The sequence below is a fragment of the Micropterus dolomieu genome, linkage group LG08 (assembly GCF_021292245.1).
Source record: "Micropterus dolomieu isolate WLL.071019.BEF.003 ecotype Adirondacks linkage group LG08, ASM2129224v1, whole genome shotgun sequence".
Classification (NCBI taxonomy): domain Eukaryota; kingdom Metazoa; phylum Chordata; class Actinopteri; order Centrarchiformes; family Centrarchidae; genus Micropterus; species Micropterus dolomieu.
The window spans coordinates 7,760,014-7,783,850 of record NC_060157.1 but is presented as its reverse complement, the minus strand read 5'-3'; the positions used below and the strand labels follow the sequence as shown (position 1 = coordinate 7,783,850).

At 38.4% G+C, this 23,837-nt stretch overlaps 1 long non-coding RNA gene across 1 annotated transcript in view; it reads right to left on the bottom strand.

The window, feature by feature from the left end:
- Positions 1–14,910: 14,910 nt before the first annotated feature.
- The window catches only part of LOC123975410, an 11,114-nt gene continuing 2,187 nt past the window's right edge, over positions 14,911–23,837 (bottom strand). Inside the window, exons 2-3 of the long non-coding RNA XR_006826051.1 lie at positions 16,979–17,022; positions 14,911–16,832 (exon numbers count right to left, since the gene is read on the bottom strand). This is a non-coding gene — a long non-coding RNA (uncharacterized LOC123975410). The remainder of the gene's footprint in view (positions 16,833–16,978; positions 17,023–23,837) is intronic.

Genomic DNA, 23,837 nt, shown 5'->3' with positions numbered 1-23,837 from the left:
TGTCCTGTTTTACCCTGTTTTTTTATTCTGTTTTTATTTTCTATATCACCCTTTTCAAAATTATATTTTAATGTGTTTCTTTTTCAATTTCCCTTTGTTGCTTTTATGTTTAATGTAAAGCACTTTGAATTGCCTTGCCTTGCCTATATAAAGTTTTATAAACTAGATTCGGGAACTAAGGCCATGCTTCGAACTCATCCAATTTCCACACACCAAGTACTTAAGCACACCTTTTTTCGTTCCTCCCCTTGACTCAGCTTTCTCATGAGCGTGCAGCAGTTCGACTAAGGGACATACTGGGGCACCCTAGACCCCAAACTGAGGACATTTTAACTAGGGTTTACCGGTCACTCATTGAATCCATACTCACTTTTAATATCACCGCCTGGTGTAATGCCCTTACTGTTAAGCACAAAATCAAACTTGCACGAATAATAAATCAAGCTAGTAAGATAATAGGCTCCCCTCAAACTCCCTAAACAGAACTCCATACCCGGTCAGTATTGAGGAAAGCCACTACAATCACACAGGATCCCACCAACCCACTTAACCAATCCTTTCAGTTAATGCCATCAGGTCAACGCTACAGAGTCCCACTTGCAAGGAAAAACATATATAAAAAATCCTTCATTCCCACGGCCATTACTATACTGAACAACCACATATAGAACATATCACATTTTTGTATTCTGCACATCTATACAATTAATGTGGCTAAATTGTCTTCATTGTATCTATGTATATGTGTTGTTATGTCTTTTGAGCCTGTCTTGTCAAAGACAAATTTCTGTCACTTGTGACAGACAATAAAGTTTTCTTATCTGATCTTATCTTATCTTTAGCAGAGCTTTTCCAAAAACACTAGTTGATCAACATTGGAGAACAGGATAGTCTGCAGGCAACAAATGTAAAACTACACTACATCTACATTATTTCAGTAAATTGGTCAGCTGCACGTAAACATAGCCACAGTTAGTGTTTTTAATAAGTTAGCCATGTTTAAGATGTGGCTTTTCTGGAGTCAGTGCTGAATAGCACAACTAGGCTTTGGGTAGTGGACATGATGTGTATTAGATGAAGAAAACTGTGGGAAAGATTCTCAAGGGCACAAGGTCACATGGAATCAATGCAGTAACAGACTGGAGTAACTACCACAACCTTTAACAGTTCTTACTGTTATACTAACTAACTTTATATTAGCCTGATTAAAACATAATTGGAAGGCACAATACAGTCATTTGTGAACACCTTCTATATTGGAGGGAATGAATTAAGTAATTTGAGGGCATTAATTATTAACGGAACAAATTATTCATTGATGTCTACAAATTCTAGCTTGCATTTTAGATATTTGCTGTATTTTGTTTAAAAGTGGATTCATAACTCACAATTTGTCCACATTTGACATCTTCAGTGTTTAGCATTATAATATAACATCGCTTTTTCTAAACTGCTTTGTTTTCCTATTCAGTAAGATTGTCTTTGTTGTTGTTTCAGCTATTGTACATTGTGTCCCCTGGCTCCTAGATGCCTAATAGAGTACTTATCCTGTAAGCAATTTCATTATGTTTTATTTGTCATTGTATTGTTCAAAACACTTAAAAAGTAATGTTTTTGTCCCATATAATTTAACATAAAATAGATGGTGCATACAATAATTACTGTAGAGAGCCCTCCTAATAATGTCTTCATTATTATTACCATTTTATTGTTTGAGAAACAAAATAAATGATTTATAATTCATATAATAAACTGCTTGCTTTTAAATAAAATTTGTCTGAATTGTTGCAGTTGCTGAAACATGAGCAAAAGAGCTGTCAAAATGTGGGATTTGTGCCTGGCTTAGTACACATCCTACACTTGAACAAAGCAGTGTGTATGTTAGTGGATTTACTGTGTGTCTTTTGTGTTTTTCTACCTCATACTCTTCTGTATTCATCTGCTTTGTTGCTGGCCTCATCTGTGCCATTGTTTCATCAGGGGGTTTGAGTAACTTTGTTATTTTGAGCTGACTCTGCATACTGTAGGTCAGCTCTCTCTACTGAGCTCCATTCTGTAGCCTTCAGCTCCCTGGTGTCCCCCGCAGCCAAAGAGCCACACTAGTCGCCAGACCCATATAACTCCTAGTGCTGACAGCTCACAGAGACATCTTTGTAATTTAAGACGTAATTCCCTTTTCCTAGGAGCTGTATAAAATCTATATTGCAACCATAAACAATCTGGGATTTCCTGTGAGCCTCCCCATCTTCCATTTTATGTATGCAGAGAGATATTATTGGAGATGTGCCGTCGCAAGCAGTTCTCTTTCCTGAAAGGCCAAGCAGCAATAAAGTGGAATGAGGCCATGTCACCCCCTGGTCAGCCTATTGGAGCTGGGGGGGGGGGGGGGGTTACACCTTTTTCAGCCTATTCTCCTTTTTTGTCTGGGATGTGAATCTTGTTCATTTCTTAGCATAGAGGATGGTGAAGTTCACAGTGTGAATACTTTTGTACATGATGGCTGGGGACCTGATTATTCCCCTGAGTTATTGTCCTTTGTTAAAACATTTCCTTTTTTTCAGCGTGCATTCATTTAGAGCAGTGGATACTGATTCATGAAAAATATGTGAAATAATCATTGTCATTATTTTTTCTGGTTATTTATCATTTGCCTGACAGAATGTCAAAAGCACTGAATTTCAAATTTGTATTGTTCTGCGGTAAGGCTAATTATGCATGTCTAAGTCTTCAGCTACCGTAACGATTTGTGCTTATGAGGCTGCTCATTGTGGCAGTTCCATGTGTCTGCTGCTGCAGAGGCTCCAGGCATTATTCCACTTCAGCCTGACACCAGTGTCTCTTCCAATTCCATCTCACTGCATTAGTCATTAAGCTCAGCACTGACACCACCCATCATATCATTGCCTTAATCAAATCTGAGCTCCACTGTGTACATATGACCATATCATTAACACAGACTCACAGACCCCTCCATCCTTCTTTGCCCTTCTATTCTGCTCTCTCTCTCTTATTTTCTGTTGCAGATTTGACCCTGTGTTTCATCCATCACACCCAGTTGTCCAGTATCTGTACAGTGACAAATGATATTCACTTTGCAATGATTCATTTAATGATCATTTCCACTACCTCATATGCTAAATTATTCATCCTCAGGGCAGGTTGTTGGGTTGGTGAGAGTAACTACCAATGATTGAGTGTAATGTGGGTTCCCAACCTTGTGATAAACGAAAAAGAAATTCACCATACTTTTTTACTATTAGCCATCCGCCAGAGCAGGAAGATATGGTATTGGTGGGATTTTTCAATCTCCTGTCTCCAAGGGTAATGATGAGGGAAGTCTGCCCAGCCATACTGATTACAGAAGAGTGTGTTTGTGTGTGTGTGTGTGTGTGTGTGTGTGTGTGTGTGTGTGTGTGTGTGTGTGTAGGTAATAGTCGCTCTGAACTTTGCTGAGATGGGGATTACAGACACCCTGTCACCTGTCTAATAGACAACTCTGGTAGGTGAGGCAAGGTCCCGTCTGCAGCCCTGGATTCTGAAACACAATTCTAACACATATGTATGCACTTGCACATGGACACATGCTCATGCAGCCACAGGAAATATGTGTGTAGAAATACAGCCATTAAAAAGAACGTGCCCAAAGATAATAATTTTTTTCTTTTCTTTTAAATTGAAAAAAGCTGTTTCAATAATGTATTTGTCACTGTGAAAGAATACAATGTAATTTTCATTTAGACAGAAATGCTAAATGATGTCTGTGGTATTTTGCTATATAAAGCTACCTATACAATGCATTAGGACATCAGTCTTATTTTATTTTGCTCCAGCTTGCTCCAACTAAGTGATTGTAATACATGAATTGACAAATCTAATTCAGGAGAGACAGTGTTTTTTCTCCCACCACTGCAATGAAATTTACTGTTTTATTTGCTTCTCATGCTCCCTACGCAACAACATCCACCTCTCTCAAGGTGTTGTACAGTATATCTAACTATTTTTAGCCCTGCAGAAAGTGTCAGTTCAGGACATCACTGCATAAAACGACTTTCATCTGCTGGATGACTGCATATATACATGGTAACCTCATAAAAGTGACAGGGTGCAGTGTGATTTTTATTTTGTCGTCACCCCATAATGTATAGTTGAGTTTTACAGGGTTGCCCATATTTTCTTCTTACCGTATGTTGGCTATATTATGGTGTGATGCTAAAATATGAGCTACACTCTAATCATCTTCCTGATGGATTTATGCAGTCCACAATCTGCAATTCCTTGTGTATTGTCATCTTCATTTTAGGGCACATTATGATAAGCCACACGTCATGGTTGAGGCTTCTATTTTTTCTTTTTTTAGGAAAGGTTGTTTGATGGATTAAATGCACAGAAACCATGACATTTTATCACTCCAGTACAACAGAGGTCATGGTATGAAACCGTTCACTTGCACAACTCTCTCTCATTGTAATGTGTTCTGTTGCAACTTCTTCTGAGAGATAAGTGAGATAGTTGGGGGCCATTCTGTCAACTGTCATTGATTTATCTTTTAACATTGTGGTGGCTCATGGAAGAGGGAAGAGAATCACATTTTTTGCATTAATCACATTTCCTGGATAAGCTAGCTAAGCTGTTCCTCAACTGAATTTAGATTGTATACACCAGATGTGTCTACTCTACAGTATACTGATTATATTAACACTACTGGCTGGATTATTGGGATGCCTAAAGTCTGTTTTTACTATGTAGTTCAATGCTGCAGGGAAGTACAGTATCTATGACAACAGGGATCTTGGCACTTCCAGAGGCTATGGTGGATCAACCCTATCTGTAAAATGCCCCATTTTAAGGGCCTGACTGATGATTGTCACACCTCAGGTTGTCAGGAGACACTGCGGTCTGCTGCAATCAGAGGTTTATATGGAATTAACCCAGCTGGAGTTGATGGTAAATGACAGCTGCTGAGTCCCACCAGGGACCCACCTTAGCAGGATAAAGGTATTTCTGCATGCTCTTTTTTTCAGTCTCTGTAATGAGCTTTGCCTTGGCTACTCAAGTCCTCGGAGAGATAGAAGATCTCTAGTTAGCTCTCCACACCACCCTGACGAGATATTACAGCAGAATCAAATATAATTACAGGAACATGTCAGCACCATCTGCAGTAGAGCACCATGGTTGTAACTAGGGCTGTGGCTAATGACTATTTTCATTGTCAAGCACTCTGGTAGCCATTACAAGTTTGGGTATGTACAAAAGTGAACTGTGTAACACAAGATTGTGGATAGCATTTCACTGCCCTCCCCTTTTTCCACAGGCACTGAATGACGGCAGGTAAAGGTCCTTTTCAAATGACTTTCAAGTGGACTTATTACAATTACTTAAATGTTGTAAATGACTCCCCTACTTGAGCTTTACATTAATTACGTCTTATGTGCGGGGAGTCTATAATAAAAACAACACATTTTACCATATGTTTACCAACAAACTATTTCACTTGCATCACTTCACACTCTGTAAATCTAAAGCTGCCTACTCATAACAGCCGATAATCTTTAGCACTGGCTGAGCCATCATTTTCCAAAGCCAACAGAGTTGGCACCTTCTGTAGTACTCACAATGTGCTCTGCAAAAATGTACTGTCAAACAGATAAGCTCAAAGTTCAACTTGGATTTTGACCCTTTTTGCCAATGGCTTATTAAAGCCAAAGAGCGTGAGATTGAGATGGAGGAGATATATAATACTTTCACAGCAGAAATGTATTTCACGCTTGGGTGAATTCCCAGAATTATTCAATACATCTTTTAAATTATATAATCATCTTGTCTAAAAAGCAGCTTTGTTACCACCTATATCTTGATTCCTTCATTGCCATATTTAAACATACTCTGCTGATGTAGCCAAGCCTGTAGAGCAGAGTTCCAAAACAGTGATGGATGATTAGCGTGATATTTCTTCTCAAGCTACAACTGTCTTGGAAAAGACTAGAGATAATCTGTCAGTAATCTGACCTTATTTACAAATCTCTGCTAGAACATTCAGATTTGGTCTTCTGCAAGGGTTTTAGTGATTTGTATTTCCAGCATGAAGCTTATTCTATGCCCAGCACTATGTTCTTGTTCTTTGCTATTACATAAAAGTCTCCAAGTCCAGTCACCAAGTTATCTGACAGACAGAGCCATATTGGTGGTCAAGTTTGACAAACATTGTTCATAACCTTTAAAAAAAAGTAATGTCATCTGTTTTTGATGAAATTCCCTCTCGCCACTGAAAGCACTGCAGACCTACTCCACAGATATAATTATCCAACTGGCCTTCTGGCTTAAAGCATTATAACAGAAGGAGAATGACACCAGGTATTAGGAAAATAAAGCCAAAACAGGCTTTCTTTTCCAGTTTTATTCTGTAGTTTTAAACTGCTTTGTGGGATACAGATTACTAAATGGAGTATTGTATTTTTTCCTACACTCAGTTGGTCTTTTTATTGCACATTCCCTCAGAGTTTCATCTTGAATTCAATTAATCTACAATTGTAATATGGTTTGTGTATTTACCAAGTTTGAGTATAGCCACTCTTTCCCGAACAGCTCTCTTTTGTATTCTACAAGGTAAATGCCAGCATGACTTTCTGAATGGTAATGACTACAACTTTTGAAATCTATTTTAATCATGACTCGAGTACATGATCTAAGGTGGCAGTAAGATTATATTACACTTTCACATTGTAATATCCAGACATAACAGCTGGTTCGCATCGAAGTACAAAAACTGTACACCCCTGAACTAACCAGGCATCTGTCCAGTAAATGCAAGTTCTAAATTCAATGACCTCAATGCAAGTGGCAGGTCTGTCCTATTAAAAGGTCTCTCCTCCCTGTCTTTGTCTCTGTGTAAACAGATCTTTAAAAGGCGATGAGGTTGCCTGGCCTGTGCTGCTTTATCTGCAATGTTACGATTGTCTGGAGAAGATGACCCCAAGCTATTGATCTGTGATCCCTCATATGAACACACACACACACACACACTCTGTTTGGCTTAGTTTCACTTTTCCTTTGGCCTTCTAAAAGGTTATTTCTGGCCAGCTGACGAGGGTTGCAGACAATCAAGAAACAGGAATACCAGACTTAAGGCAACTTATGTATCTGTATACACATAAAGGAAATGCCTCTTTAGAGGTATAAAACAGATCTTAGGAAAACTATCCAAAATAAATATTTACATAAAAAGCCATCGGGATCATTACCATTGCACAGCTTCTTTTCCTACACAACCTTATCAGTTAGCAGAGGCCTGACTGTGTCAAATCAATGTCAAATTAGAATTTTAATAGAATCGTAAATTATTCACCATGCAGTTTAGCCCATTTGAACTATTCCCTAGTTCCAAATGACTACCCCATATAAATATATGATAGAGAAATAAGGGTCTGGCCTAACTCCAAGGTGTGTTAAGTGGTAGAGATACAGAATTTTAGTAAAGGACCAATTAAATTGTCAGGGCATTTTCCTAACTTGTTTTTATAATGATAATAATAATAATCATTATCACTAACAAAATTTAGTTTAAATGTATTTGTAATTTATTGTAAATTGATTACGGATACTCTAGAATAGAAGAAATAAAAAGTTAAAGTAGTAATACTATTAATATAAAACTATACACATCCTAGTTTAATCATGAGACTAATTAAAAAACTATATGTTATGAGTATATTATTGCTTGTATGTTTATAGATTATATAGGATGTAGATTATAAAACCAGAGCCATGATTTCTTAGAAATCCATGTCAATCCTGACCATAACTTATGGTTATTTACATGTTCCAGTGCTGTGTCTGTGCTGCTGTTAGCCTGAGGTGCCCATGTAATTTAAATATAACTAATGTACTAATGGACTGCAAAGCTTTTTGAATGTTTTCAGATGTTTCACATGTGGAGGTAATGATAAGAAAGGGAGGTGGTAGATATTATAGATGCAAAGAGAATATAGCCAATAACGAGTAGGATGTTTTATTAGGATGAAAGAGGATGAAATGTCATTGGCGAGGAACAGCGGCTGACTGATGTGAACTGTGAATGGGCTAGTGGCATCATCTCAGAATATGATTTATTATTGCAGAGAAAAAGAGATGAAACTTTCATTGAATCACCAAGAAATCATTTATCACTTTTATTAGTTTCAAGTATTTGGTTTGCCATTCAGCCTAGAGCCATCCAAATAAACACAGAAGAGGAAGTCAGAGAGATTGGACCCCTAATGGTAGCAGCAGAGAGGCTGATTCTGATATGTTCCAGATGTTTTATGATTAGACATAATGGCCTTCCTGAAATGGCAACTAAGGCTGTAGCCAGAAACTATTATACTGCCTGTTTTCACCCATTTGAGAACAAAGTACTGCCCCAGAGAATACTAAACGTCTATCATGTAATTAGGAGGCCTGCACACCATATGTAACATCAAGTCTTCCTGAAATCCTGAATATAAGAAAATGACAATGAATGGTAGCGGTGAATGGCAGTCGTCATTATTCTTCCATCCATCTGTTCACGTCACATAATCACATCAGTTGCCCGGTCTTCTAACAATAACACACAGACAACCACCTGCTCACACTAACGCTATAGGCATCTGCTGGTAGAGACACCAGAGTAGACGTTTTACAATTTGGCCATGAAGACAGACGTTCCATTGTTTTCCTTGAATCAACCAACTGCTTAATTCCACAGGGCAAAGCCATCACACCAGTGATCATCTTTTAAGTGATGTTCCATTGAGAAACAAACAAATAATGACAAGTCCTTTGTAATTCATCAAACCTGTGCTTTGACTTATGGGATCCTGCAGCCAGCTGGAACTGAAATGCCTTGGCACATGTCTGTGACTTTGTAATACGACAGGCTGCATCCCTGTTTTATTTGTCTTGACCTTGACAGCATTTTCCTACTGTTCCATATGCATGCTTTTATGAAACAACGTGTCACTCTTAATGCAGTTGGTGAGCTGTCGTGTCAGTTTGATGCTTTAAAATATGTGACAAGCTTTGAGAACAACAAAGCCCCCGCACTTCAATCAAGGAAATACACACACGTAACACACACACGTACAATCAAGGATAACACGCACACGTACAGAAAGGCAGACGTGCACACACAAGGACCAATCCACATACACGTCCATGTCACTGCAATCACTCACAGACACACAGGATATATAAAAATAAAGGTGCAGGGTGTCAGGCAAATATTTTCACATTTAGCTAGATGAGACACTGCAGCAACAGCCAGGATACGGTGTTTTTTCCCTGCGGCACAGTCATTTAATGGACGATACCCAACAGTGGACGGCCAAACATTAGTTTTTTCTATCTCTCAGTACATAACTAGAGGGGTTTACATTCCCTCCTCCTCCTTGTCTACCTCCCTTACCCCCACATGGTTCCTGCACTCATTACCTCTGCAGGATTGATGTTTTCTTTTCATAAAGCACCAAGCTGATATTCCATGGATTTAGAATTAATAAAATATGAAGGACATTAATATTCCCACCATTCACATTTTGCTATTATTGCAGAGGTGCTAGTGAAGCCCCTGACTCGCCTAGCCTGTCAATCACGCTGCAGGTACACTGCTGCCTCTCTGCCCCAGTCAGGCTGGAGGTGAGCACTGCTGACAGACTTCAAGCAGCTCTCTCAAGGGCATTAAAGGGCAGGATATGACATAGTGCATATCTCTGCATTTAGGGCCGCCTTGTTTTAATGCAAGCTGTGTTTATTCTATGAACAATTTTTTTTTTCTTTGAAGATTTCTGTTTTTATGGTTTTTGTTTCAAATGTCACAACACTCAATCACCCAGTTTTTAATGTAGAACAGCAATAGCATTAATTTTTCTTTAATATGAAAAACAGTAAAGCTCCACACTGTCCAAGAGTTGTTCAAATGGGTGAAAATTGTATACCGACTGATGCACAATGTACTGAATTTTTTTTAAAGTTAGTTTTACATAACTATAAGTAAGTTAAGACGTAAATCACATACTTTATAGAATACATGAAAGTAGCCTACTAATACAAAAAAGCTAGTGATTAAACCAAAAAGTGATTTGCCATCTGCAAAAAAAGACCAATATTTAATTTTACTTAAGTAAACAATTTATTGCAAAACCTTGTTTGATACTGTGTTTCAATAATGGTAAAACATCTACACTTACAATATATCACTGTCATTTTCTGTGTTGTGGGTTTTTGCACAATCAATCATATCCATTTAAACAATCTCTCTGTTAAAGGTTTATCATTAGACTTACAGTAACTTACTGGCAACAATTAGCCACTAAGTTGTTGTTGAACCAACTAGTCTTTAGCATTCTGAAAAATGAATCACAATATGCCTATACTGTAGGTACCACTGAAGTAATTACAGTATTTAAAAAAAACAAACAACTCCAGTAGTGCAACTGTCCATTCTTTTTTCTGTATTTATTACAGCAAAATTCCATTGTGAAATCTGCTGCACACAGTTTTTTCCTCTCCTTTCCTGCTTTTTACAAGCCGACAATTAATTTGAATTTGAAGTTCAGGGGAGTTTTCTGCCCTTACCTCAAGCCTATTTTTTTTTAGACACAGTGTATTTAATAGTCTAACTGTGAAACTGTTTTATGAATAGCTGTAATAGAAAAAACAGAAATACAGAGAGGAACAGGTAATCTTTAAGGCTAAAACAAGCAAAACATCTGTGGATTATGAGGTTTTAAACATGAAAACATAAATATATTATTCCAAACCGAACAGAAACTGTTGTGAGTGGTGAGTTGGCAATTAAATCAACAACTTATCACACAGTAATAGCAGTGACCATTTAAAATCATTTGAAACTATATGTTGGTTTCTATACAATATTTCAATTCATTGCCCAGTCTTCATCAGAAATAATAATAATAATCTTTATTTGTAGAGCACTTTTCAAAAACAAAGTGCTTCAACAAGTGCAAAGACAACAATACAATACCCAAAAGACAACAATACAAGCAAGAAAACATTGAAAAGACCAAAATACACGTTTAAGATAAATATAAAATAAGTAAAATAGAATAAAATAAAAGGGATAAAATAAAGTCAAATAAGATCGGGAAAGGCTCTCCTATAAAAGTATGTTTTAAGAAGGGACTTAAAAGAGTTCACTGACTCAGCCGACCTGATTTCCTCGGGCAGGCTGTTCCAGAGCCTCGGGGCCCTGACAGCAAACGCTCTGTCCCCTTTAGTTTTCAGTCAAGACTCTGGAACAGACAACAGACCTCTGCCTGAGGATCTCAAGGTACGTGCTGGTGCGTATGGGACTAAAAGGTCGGAAATATAACAAGGCGTGAGGCCATGAAGAGCTTTAAAAGTGATCAATAAAATTTTAAAGTCAATTCTAAAACATACTGGGAGCCAGTGTAATGAAGCTAAAAAAGGGGTAATGTGGTCGTATTTCTTTGTTCTGGTTAAAAGCCTGGCATCTGAGTTCTGGACAGTCTGGAGTCGATCAGTAGATTTTTGGGTTAAACAAGTGAAAAGGCTGTTGCAATAATCCAGGCGTGATGAGATGAAGGCGTGTAAAATGGTCTCGATGTCCTTAAAAGTTAACATAGATCGAATTTTTGCTATATTTCTAAGTTGATAAAAACATGATTGAACAAGCTTTGTGGTGTGCTGCTCAAAATTTAAATTACTATCAAACCAGACACCAAGGTTCTTTGCAACAGGCTTAATGTTATTTATATATACATATATGTAGGTGAAACGTGCCCCGGGGGCTGCTTCGTTAAAGGTCATATCCTGTTGCTAGCAGGTGGCGCTATGACTGTGGGTGAATGTCTGCATATACGTGTGTTCAGGGCAGGACTCTTATTAAACGTGTAAAATTTCGTAAAGATCTGAGCATGCACAGTCGAGTTACAACAACTTTCTGTGTCACAATGAATTGTAGAAATTCATCCCCATGCCACGGCCACACCGTTAACCGATAACTCACAAGTTTTACAACATGGCCTCATGAATGTGTTAAGTTTTCTGGGACAGTTTTGAAGTTTATATGTCCAATCTGTTAGGAGTAGTACATTACAGCGTAAATCGTGTCATTTCCAGTTGCCAGCAGGTGGCGCTATGACATTGAGTGAATATTGGCATATGGATGTTCGGGGCGCGACTCTTAATATACATATTAAATTTGCTCCAGATATCAGCATGTGTACAGAAGTTTTAACAACTTCCTGTTTCATGGTGAATCATCGATTTTTGACAGCATGCCACAGGTAAACTGGTCGACTGGTAATAACCGAATGAATAACTTTTAATCGTCAATGGGTTTAGAGTGCACAGCGAAAATTTGAAGTTGATCAGACTAAATCCCTAGGAGGAGTTTCTTAAAGTACAAAGTGTGTAAATCGCCAAAAATGACCAACTGACTTCCTGTTGGGTTTAGGCAATGGCTCCAAAAGGCTTTTTTGTACGTCTGGACATGATAACACGTACCACAGAAATTTGATATACGTAGGTGAAGCTTTGTCCAGGGGCTGCACTGTAGGGGGCGCTAGCGAGCCATTTTGCCACGCCCATGCGCGAAACCCATAAAAAACTAAATTTTTAGCCACGTCTGAATTTTGTGCAAAGTTTGGTGAGTTTTCGATTATGTTTAGGCCCCCAAAATTGAGGTTACTTTGCAGAAAAACAATCCCTTCAGTTTCAATAGGGACCTCACACGGTTCATGCTCGGGCCCTAATAATCCCTTCAATTTCAATAGGGACCTCACACGGTTCATGCTCGGGCCCTAATAATAAAAAATCGAGGTCCGAACCGAACCGTGGATTTGGTGTATCGTTACACCCCTATTAAGAACTGAAAGCATGCAGTCCAAAAGTTCGTTTTGCACAGTCTTTGAGGTGCCTTTTGAAAACGGTAGCTGTCTTAAGGTGCTCCTCCAACACACTGTCCAGCAAGGAAACAATATCTACTGAAAACGCCAGGGTTGTCAAAGGATTCGGTCTCATTATGGCACGGCCAGCTCAAAGGCCTCGTAGCATTTAACAAAGACAGTTATCTTTTATAAAATGTGCATGTTCTTATCCACCTCTTCGTTATGTTTCCTCACACCAATCCTGTGGTCTTTGTCCAGTTGTGTAGCTATGTTAACTCTGCCTAGCATAGCTAGCTTCACCGTATTATCCATATGTGCCCTCGTACACTCATGTTTCTTAATCTTCTCTGATAAATGTCTTGTGTCATTTACTCCTGTAACAGTCGATGTTGTATCCGTTCCCGCTGTTTTAAAAAGCAAGCATGATAAGCAAAATACGGCATTTACATGATTGCATCCAGCTAGCCAAGCTTTTCTATTGTACCAATTGACCCTTCGCTAAACCCCGCCCCCCTTAGTTACTGTTGCTAAGTCTGACAAACTGTTGGCGCTGCCACTCTATTACTGCACTCCCCGGAGAAATATTGTCAAATTAGTTGGAAAAAGCAATCTCAGAAAGAAGCAGACAGTTTTGCAGTTGAATTATACATTTAAAGGTTGTATTCAGGCTGTAAAACTGACTCAAACGGACGTGAAAAAAATGAAAGATAGAAGCCTACCAATCACACAGTACAAGTGAACCACCGCATCCCCCGACGATTGAGACAAAAGACAACGATATTAAGGATCAACACTGTTCCTGTACAGCTGGGTAGGCCTACATCCATTATTACAATGATTAAAAAGCAGAACAGTAGGGCTTTATTACGTTACCTTCAGTTGGATGTTAGCTAGCGTTAGTTACATTAGGAACGATCCGCAGCAGACATTTTTCTGGATTTAATTTAAGATTTGGAAAAAGAATAAATCGTACTTCTCCTTTTAACCTCTCTGGGTAGCTGCTGTAACTACTGTAACTGCAAGTGCCCCAGGAACAGCGTTTGACCATATCTTGGAAAAATATGGCAGAAAAAAGCTAGCAAACGACTCCTTTTGCATTGCATTGCAGTGAATGGAGCGCAGCCATAAAAGTGTCGGACCTCAGTTAGAGCGAGTCCTATACTGCGGTGTGATTGGCCAGCTGTGTATTCGGGGTGTGGCTTAGCAAAGGGTCAATTGTGTTTCAACTGTTACCTGCAAAGAAATGTGAGTAAAAGTTACTGGTTACAATTTAACCTGGCCTGATATTTCCTTTTTTGGGTACATCACACAAAAGACTTGATGAAATAATAAACTCACTATATTGATATCAAAATGTGTCTCTAAAATAACTAATGCTCAATTTCACTGCTCACGCCTTAGAAGCACCAGTGTTAGAAATATGACATAAATATGACATTTTATGTGGTAATAAAATGCCAGATCAACATTGGAAATGATAGGGCGGTGATATCAGCTGATATCTGCTAGCTAACATCAGATAGTTTCTTTTAAGTAAAATAAATGCTAATTATTAAACTTTAAAGGTAGGAAAGTGTGAAGAATACACAAAATTAAATACTTGATGGTAGGCCATCATCTGTGCATTATAAAGGGGGATACATTTTCTGGCAAGTTGAAAATACAGTCTGAAATTATTTGTATCCCACTATAACTTTTGCTAGGAAAAGAGAAACTTCTCCATATTCAACCTTGTTATTAGTCATGATATGAAGTATACACAAAATTAAATACTTGATGGAAGGCCATCATCTGTGCATCATAAAGGGGGGATACATTTTATGGCAAGTTGAAATTACAGTCTGAAATTATTTGTATCCCACTATAGTCAGGCCATTGGGAATTCTCCCATCGCTCCCGATGGCCGGTCTTGGCCTGTTCTTGAGTATCTACAAATTAATTTTCAAAGAAAGGAGTGTCTTATTTATATATAACAATACGAAACACAAAGCGAACACAGCTATTTAATTTTAATACTGCCAATGCTGCACAGAATATTATGATGAATTAGAGATACATAAGAATTGTTATGTGATTCACTCTTACTTTTTCCCTTTACAACCTTACTAAACAGTATTTTGTGTACTTGAAAACCTTCTCCTTTTCTGCCTTTTGTTTTCATTTAGCTAGCAGACTGGACAAAGGAGCATCCAGAGAGAACCAGATTTGCACATATAGCATAGGCTGGTTCCGTTCTCTCTCATCATAGCATAGGTTGTCCAGCACTGTGGCTCTAGGTGGGTTTGTCTGACAGTCTTTAAACATGACAGATAAGAGAGAATAATTAATTTATCAGAGCTGGCCAGGCTTTAATCCCTGGTGTCCTGGTGATAAGGGAAGGTTTCTTCTCCCCTGATCCCTCTGCCCGATAGGGGCTTTTTCCTTGGCAGTTTACCGTTAATAAGCCTGTCAAAGAGGCACACGACTCTGGGCTCTGTCCCGTACAGGTTATCTCGCCGCCACACGTTCCCATCTCCTCCCTGACAGCCGACAGCAACCGGGTCGCTGGGCCTTTGAAACCCTGGGAGAGCGGGGCCTGTGGGCGTCTCTCTGAGGCGGCCCTGTCATTTAAACCAGCTAATTCAAACATCAGGTGGGTCCAAACCCGCAGGAGACGCAGTAGAAAAGAGAACACAGTCCTGACAGACCAATGGACAGACCACTGAAAGCTGAATTTTAATAATTCTCTTTTAAGGAAAATAAAAATGCAGACATGTTTAGTACAGCTTCTCTCGCTCCCTGCTTTAATGAAATAGATTGGGTGTTTGTGAGATGAAATATGTATGGACATCTTTCATCCTGCCATAGGATGAAGTTTAAGTCTAGATGGTGGAATGATGAAATCTGTGTTAAAGCCGTTTCTGAATCTGGTAAAGGTGTGGCATATGACTGTAGCCTTGGAAACACTAAAAAAAAATTTAAGTATAAACTACTCTTTATTTTGGAATAACTGTTTTCTGAAAGTCTTGCCAGTCTACATAAATTCAACAGTAATTCTTTCATGATGCCATTCAGATGAGGAAAGACAAACAACTGAAGCTAAATATTGAGGACATAGTAAATTTACACTGCACATTATAGATGGAAGATGATAGTGGCTCATTTAGTTTTTAATTTGGAGGATGAGTAGTCCACAGAGTGAGTGAGGAGAACAGTGTGTATCTCTGGGGAACAGCAGGATGTTGTGCGTGGTGGCCTTTGCTGCACTGTGGTCCTTCATCATTTCCCTAAAGCCTCACCTATTTTGCAGGCTGACTGCATGTATTATCATATTTTATGTGGGTCGCAAAGAGCTCAAAGAAGTTGCACTGCTTGAGAGAATTTGTGTGCATTTGTGCGTGTATGTTAATTCCAGTTGTATGTACTCTGTGCCTAAGAAATGCACTACAAGTACAGTTACATCTTGAACGTTTGATCTCAGAATGAAGAAATTATCACTACCTTGGACAACTTATCTCTTGGTACTTCTAACCATTTTATATGATTTTTTAAATCTACTCTTTGATACTGTGTTTTTATTATTGATCTTGCGTACCCAGCTTTTGTATTTTTGAACCAGAATACCAGTTTATGTGCAACAATCAAGCCAAGGTCAGTTCTGAATGATTCACTTTGTGTCCTCGCTCTGCCAGTCTGTCTCTGTCTATTTGTCTGTCTTCTGGCTAACTGGAGCACTTCAGCTTTTTCGATTTGTCCAGCCCAGAAAAAAAAAACATTTAGCCAATGCTGCTTCTTATCTCTCTTGCTCTTCTAATCTCCTGTGAGCTGCAGGAGTGGAGGCAGAGGGGCTGTCATTGTCCAGGGATGTGAACCTGCAACCTTTTCAATTTCACCCTACGCTTCAAAGCCCTTCCGCCTGGACGATCTCACGTCTTGGACAAAGGTGCCATTTGCTTTTCATTTCCTCTACGATAAGAGAGGAGAAAAAGTATTGTATATTGTAATGCTCTCTCACCTTTGTGACATCAGCAAAATTGAGGTGCAGGCGAAAGATCAATACAAATTAAAAGTAAATACAAAAAAAAGGCAGTGAAGAAGAAGAGATACATTACCATGTTTGGAAATCCATTTGCTCTGTCTTCTCTCAGCCGTAGTGCTTTGTTTGTGCAAGAAAGGATGAGGACAGAATTGGACAGTTAAAAAGCTGAGAACTTTCATTGATCTCTTTTAATGTAAATTACATTTAAAGTGATATTAATTTAGGATCTATGTTGTTTGTAGGTTGTTTTGTTTTTATCCCACTAAAACATCCAACTCCATCTGCCACCATGCAGCAGCTGGTGTCACCAGTAAACTGTGATGTCATTCCTCATCTGGAATGGTTTAACTAGTGTGCCAGCTGCATGGTCAGTGTGGTGGAGAAACACTGGGTGTTTACATTTCTTTGTGCAATGAGCCATACTGCTACAGTTTTAACTTCTATTCTTGATTTATTGCAATATCCTTCCTTCAATTTTTCCAACTGGACATTCCACTATTTTAAATTTCACATAACTCTCCTGGCATCTTGTCCCTACTCCTCTGCTATATTAGAGGAAACCTACAACATGAGATTCTATCATTATAGTAGCAATATTTTCACAACATTAAGCAAATTACATCTGGCTGGCAACATGTTCCAGCATATAAGCACACCTCACGGCGTGGCAGGTGGCCTTGCATCGATCAAATGCAGTACAGGCAAGATTGGTCGGCAGAATGAGCAGAATGGCTGCTCATGGTAATTTTGTTTCTCTTTCCACTATTCTGTTTTTTCTAACACTCATGCATTTCCATAGGAATGGCTTGATGGTGTTGCACTTTCTCAGAAGTACTGAGAAAATGAAGATGTGCTGTTTATTTTAATACCTACACCTTGGTTATGTTTTTTTTTTTTTTTACAGGTGTAAATGTAAAGGTATAGTAGTAAAACACTGAAAGAGGATATACACTTTTTCAAATTTGCATAAACCCTGGAGTAAGTGCATAATCTGTTTATGTAGGAAACACATACCTTATATGGGGGCCATCACGAATCTAGTGTCAAGCTAAACTAAAACTAGCCTTTGGAAAAAGCATGTCTCTGGATACATAAAGGAATTTGTATACATTTAATTCACAAAATGTAATGCATAACATAACAAACAAGAAAACATAGCCAATTAAAATTATAGCATAACTTAATACCAGACTGAAAAGCAGTGTTTGCCTTTTTATCAAATGTAACCACAATCATTCCCTAACCTTAGTGTTGTAGTTGCCTTAACCAAACCATTCATTAGTCATCATCTATTTTACATAACTTTAAACCTGACTTTTAGCTAAAGCTTCGAAGTTGATGTGATTTAAAAATATAATGATTTGTTTAACAGTTTTTAAAAAAGCAATAGCACTTCTAAATGAGATCTGACCAATCCTTTGGCATATTTGACACCACACGACAATTTGGTATATTTAAATTTAATAAAGTAAACAATTTTACATATATAATTTTGCACACACACACACACACACACACACACACACACACACATTTGTGTGCAGTAGAGTGAGTGGGTGATTCTACAAGTAATCTTGTAACCCAGCGATAACATTAATCGACAAATGCATTACTAGCTTAGGTGTTGTCCACTAACATGGCTACTCTACACTTATTGTTAAATAGCACACACACACACACAGTGAGCAGATGACAAGCACCATGGGAGGTGCAGTGGTATTTCCACTGTTATTGCGTCTGTATATCTGAGCGGAGCCATGGGATTACCATCAGTACAAATTAAAAACAAATAAAGGATCCTGAGGGAAACAGAAGGCAAAGATCTGGATCTATTATGCTCTGATTTATGGACCACTGATCCATAGAAGGTTGGGTCAGTGAGCTAGCATTCTAGCAGCCTCATTGCCAACTCACCTGCCAGTCAATAACCTATTTAATTTAATGTCACACCCTATACGGGCAAAGCATATTGACAAGCTACAGAATACACCTTCAGTAGGCCCCCAGCTGCAAGTTTCAGATAAACTGCATTTTAAAAATTCAATCTTGCTTCCATGGATGCCCCTGAGTCCTTATAAATTATTAAAGCCCTCCCCCCCAATAAAGTACGGAGGGAAACTTATAGTTGAGGAGCTAGTGAATTGGGGGGGGTCAGTTGTTGCAAAGACAAGCTACTATTCCCACATCGCATTTCCAGCTAAATCCACTTAATCTCAGAGGTGACACAGTCACTAACTGGCCTTTATGAATCTTTCACAGGAGGAGAGTAGAGAAGAGATGGCATTTCAACATTTAATAAAGTGTCATTCCAAGTGTAATGCCGGTTTTAATGTTATGCTGTAGACTGACACATTAAATATGGTCTCTTTTGCTTTTAGAAAACTGGATTCACCTGGAGGTAAATATTGAAGATGACAAATCAAAGTGCATGATGTGACTTGTGGCAGCTTTGTTTGAGCTTGCTTTCATACTGAAAAATTCAAAATTTGGCATACAAACCAAGCGATGCATCCTTGTGTGTGTCTTAAACATTCTGTTGTTTGGGTGACATCTGAAGGTCACTCCCTCTACAAGTCTACATTTTTGATGCCTCTGTCCTGTCGCAGTCAATAAGCCATTTAATCTTAGTGCTCAGCCGAGTCGATGTAGCCGATGTCGTGTCCGGGGCTTATGGTAGACAAGGCAAGGGTTCTGCCCAGACCTGATAAACCATTCATTTCCTTGAGCTCCTTTGTCTTCCATTTGGTTCAAAGAAAAGAGCTCTTGGCCTATTTCAATCATGGATGCCTCTTTTTAATGAGCTGCTTTAATCCTTAGCAGCAAACGCAGCTTGCCTTTCAGCATGACAAAAATGTACTAGATTAGAGGATTACTCACATTTATGTATTCATGGAGTAATTTATGAACACAAGCCATTCTAGGAATCCCATGCAAGAGAATGAGAGTTGATGCCTGTTTTAATGTTCATATCAAAAGCATGTGTTGCACAAATTGGCATTATTAATATGGGTGATTCATCCCTATGGAGTTATTAGCAGCTGTATGTACCTATGTTCTATTTTTGTTGTTGAAATGAAAAACTATTCTATTTAATGTTATTAGCTACTTACATTAACAAAAAAGAAAGTAAGAAATGCTCAACAACTCAACAACAACTCAATAAAAATTAACAGCAATAAGGATGCACATTCATTCACTTCTACGAGTCTTTTTCTTATCAGAAACACTTAACAAAATTATAAACGCAACACTTTTGTTTTAGTCCCCAGTCATCGTGAGCTGAACTCAAATATCTCAGACTTTCTCTATGTACACAAAAGTTCAAATATTGTTCACAAATCTGTCAAAATCTGTGTTAGTGAGCACTTCTCCTTTGCTGAGATAATCCATCCACCTCACAGTTGTGGCATATCAAGATGCTGATCAGACAGCATGCAATGTTTCCCCTATATCCGTTCAAGAGCCAAGCAATGCTCGCACAGTGTGAGTGAAAATTAGTAGCTCATTGATATATTACTTTTTTAGTAGCGGCGCCCGCTAAATATATCTTCACAGAACATCTACGCGACAGGTGCTGTTATGAGAGCGGAATAAAATTCTGGCAGTAAATGTACGGTGTCGGTTACAGTGTGTTGGCTTCTAAAGACCAAGAAAAGTCTGTCTGTTGTTTCCCCAAATACTGGAAAAGGGATGCCGATTTGTGCTAGCTAACATCTCCCCTCCCCTTCAGACTGCGCAGCTGAGCAGGAAATCTTGTACTGTTGGCTGCGTCTTATGGCTCTATGTAACTTAACATTAGTTCAATTTATAGAAAGTAACTGGTAGCTGTATTTTATTACTGCTTACTTGCCCAATGTTGAGAACATCAGTTACAAGCTGAGAATAAACTGGTGTAGCCTAAAGCTCTGTCCTGTACAGACTGAGTCAATTATTTTTCAGTTTTCAGATGAGTCTGAAAAAGTGGTTGTTAGGAAAAGAATTATGGTGGTGACTGGAGGAGCTGAGGTTAGTAAAGCAAATTAGTGATGCAAACTAGTCCTTTTAAGCTAATTAGGAGCCGTTTCTTTTTGGATTTTAATGTGCATATATAATGCACCTCAGAAGGGATGTGGTTTCTCATGTTGCCTATGTTTTTATATAAATGTCTACAGATAAATGTCTAAAGCTGTAAAATGAAGACACAAAAGGCAAACATGAACAATCGTATCTTTAATGAGGTCATATTAACAGGGTTTTCCTGCAGTTAAGGCTTAGGGGGTGATGCCCAAAACATGCTGTGCCATAAATGTAAAATCACTGTGGAGAGCATCATAACCAACCAAATTACTTTCCTCAAATCTAAAGGTTGTAGTTCCTCCCCAGTAGGCTGATCTTTGGGTGTTGTTTGTTTATTTATTATCTGCTCTAGCTTTTCCAACTATTTGTTCAGAGATATGGTGAAAATAATGGCCCAAGATGATGTGAAATTACATATTTTTCATTGGAAAACATGAACTTTTCTTGGGAGGACCCCAAAACACTCCCACTCCCCTGACTATGACTACTACAACCACCATCAAAACATTAATCTAAAGCTCACATAAAACTATGGGAAAGCACTGAAATTTTTAGCTATTCCCATGTGCATCACATGTTCATGGACACAAGAACAATGCTGTTGAGACATGTTGTGTTGGGGTTTTATATTCAGACATACTATGCACTACGAAAACTTTTTGCTTCACCTCCGCTGCTACAACTCAATCCTGGGGTAAACACTGGCATGGTTATTGCAAAGGTGCGCCCAGGTCAAAAAGAAGTGCTCTTAAAGGCACTGAAAATATACTGGAAAGTCACATAGTATGCTTATAGTACATTCATACTTCTAACATGCTTACTACAAGTATATTAAAGATATATTCTCCTGAGCTTTAACATACTTCTCAAAAGTATACTTTGAATAAATTGGTAATAAATATATACTTAACTAAACTTTTAATAAATATGCTTAAATAAAAGTATATTTTTTACAACATTTTAGTCTATTCATTAAAAATATATTTATTTAACTTTTAGTAAATACTATTTAGGTGTACTTTGTGGAAGTACATTGTTAAACAATTACACTTTTAGTGGGTTAAAAATACATTTATGCCAAACGTGCTTCATTGTGTAGGCTACTGCAAAATATTGTAGTTATTTATGTAATTGCCACATGTTTCAGCCTGATTTCCAGAAGTATGATTTTTAAAACATACATAAAACATATTTTTCAAAAGCATATTATTTCTTTTTCTTTTTTTCATTTCTTTTCTTTCTTTTCATTTTTTTAATCAGGTAAATAGCTAGATGAGATCAGTGACCTCTTTCATTAGGGTAACCTGGCCCAGAAGGAAGCAGCACATGTTGTTAACTTAACAAACAACAACATATAGAAATAAACATACTTTAAATCATAATGTAATTATACTTGTTTCTGTTTGTAAACAGTAAACACATGTGTACCCAGGGGCTAAGTGTGCCCTCCCGTCCTGCCCACTAGCACAGTGCATTCAATTTGAACAATCAGAATCAAGGTTTTCAAATCGACAACCCATCACACAGCGTGAAAGTCCGCTTCACGAAAGTTAACGTGTGAACAGTCGTTGAGAGAGGGAAGCTATTTCTGGCCAGAAATCATTTTGTTTCTCAGGTTTCCTTTGTTTTACTTTACTGTCTCGGACTTGGAAGGTGGACACCAGAGACATAATAAGAAAATAACACAGAAGAGAAGAATATTCGGTCAGCTCCCTGCAAAAGTTAAATGTAAAAAGAGCTAAAGAGGCGTGACTGGCAAGTACAAGCGGGAGAAGACAGACGCAGAGACTTGCGAAAGTATTCGGCCCCCTTGAACTTTTCGACCTTTTGCCACATTTCAGGCTTCAAACATAAAGATATAAAACTGTAATTTTTTGTGAAGAATCAACAACAAGTGGGACACAATTATGAAGTGGAATGAAATGTATTGGATATTTCAAACCTTTTTAACAAATAAAAAACTGAAAAATTGGGCGTGCAAAATTATTCAGCCCCCTTAAGTTAATACTTTGTAGCGCCACCTTTTGCTGCGATAACAGCTGTAAGTCGCTTGGGGTACGTCTCTATCAGTTTTGCACATTGAGAGACTGAAATTTTTGCCCATTCCTCCTTGCAAAACAGCTTGCGTGCAAAATTATTCAGCCCCTTTACTTTCAGTGCAGCAAACTCTCTCCAGAAGTTCAGTGAGGATCTCTGAATGATCCAATGTTGACCTAAATGCCTAATGATGATAAATATAATCCACCTGTGTGAAATCAAGTCTCTGTATAAATGCACCTGCTCTGTGATAGTCTCAGAGGTCCGTTTAAAGCGCAGAGAGCATCATGAAGAACAAGGAACACACCAGGCAGGTCCGAGATACTGTTGTGGAGAAGTTTAAAGCCGGATTTGAATACAAAAAGATTTCCCAAGCTTTAAACATCCCAAGGAGCACTGTGCAAGCAAGATCTACAGCTGAGGTCGGAGACTCTGTCCATAGGACAACAATCAGTCGTATACTGCACAAATCTGGCCTTTATGGAAGAGTGGCAAGAAGAAAGCCATTTCTTAAAGATATCCATAAAAAGTCTTGTTTAAAGTTTGCCACAAGCCACCTGGGAGACACACCAAACATGTGGAAGAAGGTGCTCTGGTCAGATGAAACCAAAATCGAACTTTTTGGCAACAATGCAAAACGTTATGTCTGGCGTAAAGGCAGCACAGCTCATCACCCTGAACACACCATCCCCACTGTCAAACATGGTGGCGGCAGCATCATGGTTTGGGCCTGCTTTTCTTCAGCAGGGACAGGGAAGATGGTTAAAATTGATGGGAAGATGGATGGAGCCAAATACAGGACCATTCTGGAAGAAAACCTGATGGAGTCTGCAAAAGAC